Raw genomic sequence first — 6,309 nt, 5'->3', positions numbered from 1 at the left:
TTTTGTGTGTAATTCTGTATTTTAGAAGGGCCCTGTGTCCAAATACACTTTTAAGAGCTGCATTATTTTAGTTTATATTGTGTTCAGTCAAATTACCATTGACTCACTGACATACAGCAAACCTTCCTACTAACTCGCAGACCTGGTTTCTGGGTCACTGGGTCTATAAATAAAAATGATTGGTTGTTGTGTGTGCTTAATTTAATGGTACACACATATTGCATAAATGGTAGGAGGCGTATGGGGGATACATATAGGGGCCCCCTATCAGGTTAATAATCTTAAGGTGAAACAGGGCTATAGCTACTAATTCTGAAAGAATGTTATATTAAAAGTCACTCTGGTGATTTAGTATTGCACTTCCATACATTTGGGGGACTTGCGCGAGACAGATTAAATAAAGATTGGTTCAAACAGAAGCAGCAGAGTCAGAAATATCCTGACTTTTAGCCAAACAACGCAGGGTTGTCTGCTATGCTACATCATCCGACCAGATGCTGCGTTGGCCAATCACATACATGCAAGCGCACATTCCTGGTAGATTACTTTGTAACGTGAACAGAGTATTTCTACTGTTTAGCTCACATGATCATCGCGATGAAAGATAATGAAGATAACTTGGCTGCCGCCATGATAGCTTTCCAGAGTTGTAAAATCTTGTCTGAGTATTACAATTATTCTGTTTTTTTGCACCTGATAAGCCTTTAAACGCATTCATCTGTTACTCCAACTAGACTTCCTAGATTGTATTTCATTGACTCACTCAGCCCCCTGCGTTGTTTTAATACAGGGCTGCTTTTGGTCTGAATCCCTCTGCCTTCAAAAGAAAGATGTTAAATCAAAAAGGTTTGCTGGTAGTGGTGAGGGAGTGTGGGCCTTCATCACTAAGGGCATGGGCATCCCTTATGCATCATGGAAACTGTACCTCCTGTCAGGTACATTTTGTTTTGTTTCCTATTTCACATCATTTCACCTTTAGATTCTTCCTTTTATATATCCCTGCTCCCTCTCAAGCAGATAAGTCACCTTGTTGTCCATGGAGCTTCAGATTACAGCGTTCAAATGCTTCCTATCAGTAATTCATATGTGCAGACTGCACTTGTACATTTCTGCAAATGCAGGGTGCAGACGCAGTATGGAGTCTATCCCATGTCGAATACAATGGCGTCTTGAAAGGAAAGCAGAGTTGTTCTGTGTGCTTAAGTTGTGTGTTTTCCTGGTCAGGAAACAGTGAGGGGCAGTTTCTTATTAAAGCCTGCTGACACATTGATCCTCAAACAGCCTCAGGAGGCCAATCTCCATGTCAACCACTTTAGATGCTTTCACAGGAAAACAGCTCAAAAGCATCTCTTTTCTTTTTTTTTGTCTTTCAGTCCCCCTCCACCTCATCTGTCTCACCTCTCTGAAGTCTAAATGAGGTACATATTTGAACTCCTGATCGATGATGCCTACAGAGGAGGTTGTGTTGCTTGTGTACAATGTTGCGTTGTGATATATGTATGTGTATATGGGTTCCTGCTCTGCCGTCAAACTCTACTGTATGTCTGCACAGAGGAAAATATGGAAAAGTCTCTCTGAAGGCCTGAAAGCAGCGACCTTTAGGGGTGAGAGGGGAGGAATTAAGAGGGAACGAGGACTAAATAGAGGTGATGTGGGAGAGACAGTGACGGGTCTGTGGATGACCAGGAGGTTGAGGCGGCCTCTGCCCCCTCGAGGCTCCCGTTGATTCATCCTTCCGGCAGGAAGTGTGTGAGGATCAATAAGAAGCGAGGGTCTCTAGAGAGAGAGAGAGAGAGCGAGAGAGAGAGAGAGCGAGAGAGAGAGAGAGAGAGAGAGAGAGAGAGAGAGCGAGAGAGAGAGAGAGAGAGAGAGAGAGAGAGAGAGAGAGAGCGAGAGAGAGAGAGAGCGAGAGAGAGAGAGAGAGAGAGAGAGAGAGAGCGAGAGAGAGAGAGAGAGAGAGAGAGAGAGAGAGAGAGAGCGAGAGAGAGAGAGATGAGAGAGAGAGAGAGAGAGCGAGAGAGAGAGAGAGCGAGAGAGAGAGAGAGAGAGAGAGAGAGAGAGAGAGAGAGAGAGAGAGAGCGAGAGAGAGAGAGAGAGCGAGAGAGAGAGAGCGAGAGAGAGAGAGAGAGAGAGCGAGAGAGAGAGCGAGAGAGAGAGAGAGCGAGAGAGAGAGAGAGAGAGAGCGAGAGAGAGAGAGAGAGAGAGAGAGAGAGAGAGAGAGAGAGCGAGAGAGAGAGAGAGAGAGAGCCCTCGCCCAGCCCAGGTCTCTTTTTGTGTCATTAAGCAGCTCCTCGCTCTGGTCTGGGTTTGAACTGAGAATTATGAGCTTAAACGTTTCTTCTGTCATCATCATCACTGATAATAAAAATGACGGTGGCTCCTCCTCACTCGATCATTCTCTCCAAATGGATTCTACTGTCTTCATCTCTAATATTATTTTCAAACATTGCAACCAACCAACACAGTTTTTAGTAGTATGTGAATCTTGTGTCCATTAGTTCAATTTCTGAATAAAAAAATATTTGCAGATTTTCAAGACTGAGGGAGAAGCCGCTGATATAATTGTAAGATATTTTAATTTTTAGTATTATAAATTGTTTAATTGGACTTTTTCATGGAAAAAGACACTATCAGAGTGTAATTATTGCTCAAAGCAGATTATTTACTTTTAGTTTATATTTTAAAAATGTCTTTAAACAGGACATGTTTAAAAATGTTAAATCCTTATTATTAACGTGTGAAATAATCACACAACACTTGAGTCTTTGCTAAGTATATTACTGCAACTTCCTTCTAATGATAGGATTATTTCATTATTATGGGTCATAGACGTTACCAGAAGAGAGTCAAATGATCCAGACAGCAACTTTAAACTCTCCTTTAATAAAGCAAAGTACATTGTTTTTCACAATGAAGGCCTCAAAGGAGCAGTATGAGCTTTATTGGCCAAGTATATTTACGCATACAAGGAATTTAGTGACTAAGTAAAAGCATAGACGCATGTATACAAATATATATTAAAGATAGATAGATAGGAGGTGTTTATGGACTGTATATGCATCTACACATCTATGTACAGTACAGTCTGCTTAGATTTCTGTTTATATTTTACAGTGAAATATATGTACAGTGGTTCCTAATGTGAGTTGTTGAGAGGGTTATAAAGAGTTACCAGGGAAATGTTCAAGTTAGTAACAGGAAATTGTTATTATAAATGATTTATCATTTTCCTTGTAGACACTTCAGCATGGAGGGTATAAAACTGTCAACGTTTCAATCACATGCTTTTGTTTAATCATTTGTCTTCTGCTAATCATTACATGGCTCGATCGGAGCCACTTAACAGCTGAGCAAAGAGTTCACGGCCCGCCAGCTCTGACTAAAAGCTGATGTGAAGCGCGGAAACACGCAGATTAGTTGCTGACCTTCCTCTCCCACTACCACCTGTCTGTGGCCTGACCAGGTTATTATTTTAGCCCTTGACCCCACCATGAAGCCACAGAGTCAATCCTCTCAAAGAGGATTAGTAGTGAAGGTGTGCCACGCTAGAGCCACTCACTGAGTGGTAAACTTCACCGAGCCACGTGAAGAGTCTCATTTGGCCAAACAACATGTGTGTAGTGGTGTCAGTCTGAGCGCTCATGCAGGGACACAACAAGAGTTTTAGAGTTGGACCCTGCTGTGCATCTTGTCATTGAGATAATAATGACAACACACTTTACTTATAATTTCAAAACATGATAAATAATAAAAGTAAAACAACAATAGCAACAGTAATAACCATAATATTGACAGCAGTTATCTTTACCATAACAACTGCCACCTTGATAAATGTAAAACTCCTTGAGCAGAATTAGAAACAGCAGTGTATTATTATTAACTCATTCTGTGTCAAAGCGAGGCTAAAATGAAGTGATTTATTTGATATTTTAAAAAGTAAATGGAAATGATTCTTAAAAAGTAAACCTGCTCACAGCTTCGTCATGTTTTAAGGTGTTTAAGGTATTTTAAATGTTGCCCCACAGGATCTCAGTATTATCTCACTCTGTCTGTTCAGCTGAGAGACGGAAGAAGGAGATGAGTGTCAGAGTCACCTGAAAACTGCGTCTGCACACAAGAGTCTGACTTACATGACGGGAAATGTCAAGTCAGCTCAGTCAGGTATGAAGCAAATCCCTGATGTTCACACAGGAGATTTTCTTTTTTTTGTTACTGTGGAAAAGGAGAAGTAGAACACAAGGACACATAGGACAAGATGTGCATTTTATAGTAAATTTTGGGATAGAGCGTCTTATTTTCTATCATGTAACTTTAGGTGGCCCTGTCACTGTTTGTCTGTTATTTGTTATTTTTGTTTTCAGAGCAGCAGTGCTCAGAGAGAAGTGTGCTTTTACATGTTTGTCAGTCAGTTCTTCATCAGCCAGACATCATGCATTTTTTTGTTTTTGTTTTTCATACTGTAATTAAGGTTTGAAGTCATTGATCTGCATTAATCTGATCAACATTATCACAAAGAATAAACTTCAGGTAAGTGTTGAGTGTCTGATTGTGTGTGAGAGAGAAAGTCTGTCTGAAGGAACAATATCAGAGAGAAAACACACAAGGAGGCTGACTGGCTCATTCATTCAATCAAGGCTGTTACTGTATGTGTTTGGACCAGCTGCCGCCCCCACTTCAATGCATGTGGTCCTGTAGGCTGGTCACAGTACTGCTGATGTGTGTCTGTGTGTGTGTGTGTGTGTGTGTGTGTGTGTGTGGCCCCAAAGCCCAGTGAAAACAGATCAGTTTGTGTTTTTGTGTTTTCAAATGCTCTGTGTTAAGTGTGTGTGTGGTATGAGGAGGGGGTCAAATGGTTTCATAATGGTTTCCAAATGGTTTCAAAAGCATTCATTCATTAATTTACTAATACAAACTCTCTCTCTCTCTCTCTCTCTCTCTCACACACACACACACACACACACACAGGCGCTCTTGTATTGTGTCAGAGGCGAGTTACGGCAACAATAAAAGGGCGTGGCTCCTTTAAGGGCAGTCATGGTTGCTGTTAAATAGATCAGATAGACCCCCCCCCCCCCCCCCCCCCCCACACTGAAGGAAGCTGTGGTCAATTCATCCAAAGACACACCGGATTTACCAGTATTTTAGTCTGCCTTCAAAATAAAGGCCTGCAGTGTCAGGTTAAAAATGACTTGTGTTTTAGGAAATACTGCTATTCAAAAATTGTGCAACCAACACATTTTTTTCCCTGGTTGCTTAATCTGGCTGAATGTAGGTCCTCTTTAAAATGTCAACTTTTCAGGAACCAAGAATCAAAGCATTTCTATCTGGACCACAACGTATTCTCTGTTCACTATGTCCACGTGAGGCTGAGTTAGTTTCCAAAGCTCAGGAACTGTGTCACTTTCTGAACTGTATTTGTCAATTGTGTGGTCCCAGAAATTAAATTAAAACATGAAAATCTCCCACGTTAGTGTTTCCACACACAGAGTGTGATGTACAGACCACAGCCGGATTATTCAGGAGGCCTGAGGCAAACATTTACCCCCTTACCTACTGCCTCCTGAGCATTTGCCCTGTCGTCCAGGTAGGTACGGGCCACTGTGAACTACATGGCAGCTTCAGAGCTCCAGAAATCAACCAGCGCTCTGCTGCTGAAACACTAAGTTAACCTGGTTCCTCTGAATCATTTCCGATTTGTTCAGAAATTCAAGCGAAACTAAACAGAAACTAAATGATATGACAATTCAGTCTAATGAAAATCAGGTTAACACTGTTTACAGTTTATGTGGGTCAGTTTGTGGTAATTAGATTAAACACAACTTTATTACAACATGCAAAATATAATCTGAAATAATAACGATCTTAAAACTGTCATGGGCTTACAAGACACCATAAATTCATACAAGCCAGGACCAGAAGGCAGCGTATACATTTTCAAACAAAAGAGAAAATCCAAAAATAGAAAAACAGCTAAGGCATCTTTCACGGTCCATTCTTCAGACCATCACAACAAAATTCATTAATGACTGACAGAAACATTTGTAGTTCTGGAGAAATCTGAATAAATACTAATTAAATAGTCTAGCTTGCCTTCTTTTCCAGGCTTTGCCCATAGATGTTGCATATATATATAGTTATTTATTTGATAATGATAAAGGTAAATACAAGCCTGAAAACAGCCTTTTGTCACGTGAGCGCCCAGTAATTGCATAATTATGGCAGTCTCTGATATAACTGAAAGTTAATGCTTTATTTTACAGGTCCCATAGTTCCCAGAGCTGATATGAAACTGTGAATTCTTAGAAAGGT

The sequence above is a fragment of the Enoplosus armatus genome, chromosome 5 (assembly GCF_043641665.1).
Source record: "Enoplosus armatus isolate fEnoArm2 chromosome 5, fEnoArm2.hap1, whole genome shotgun sequence".
NCBI lineage: Eukaryota > Metazoa > Chordata > Actinopteri > Centrarchiformes > Enoplosidae > Enoplosus > Enoplosus armatus.
Note: the sequence above shows the minus strand (reverse complement) of the source record.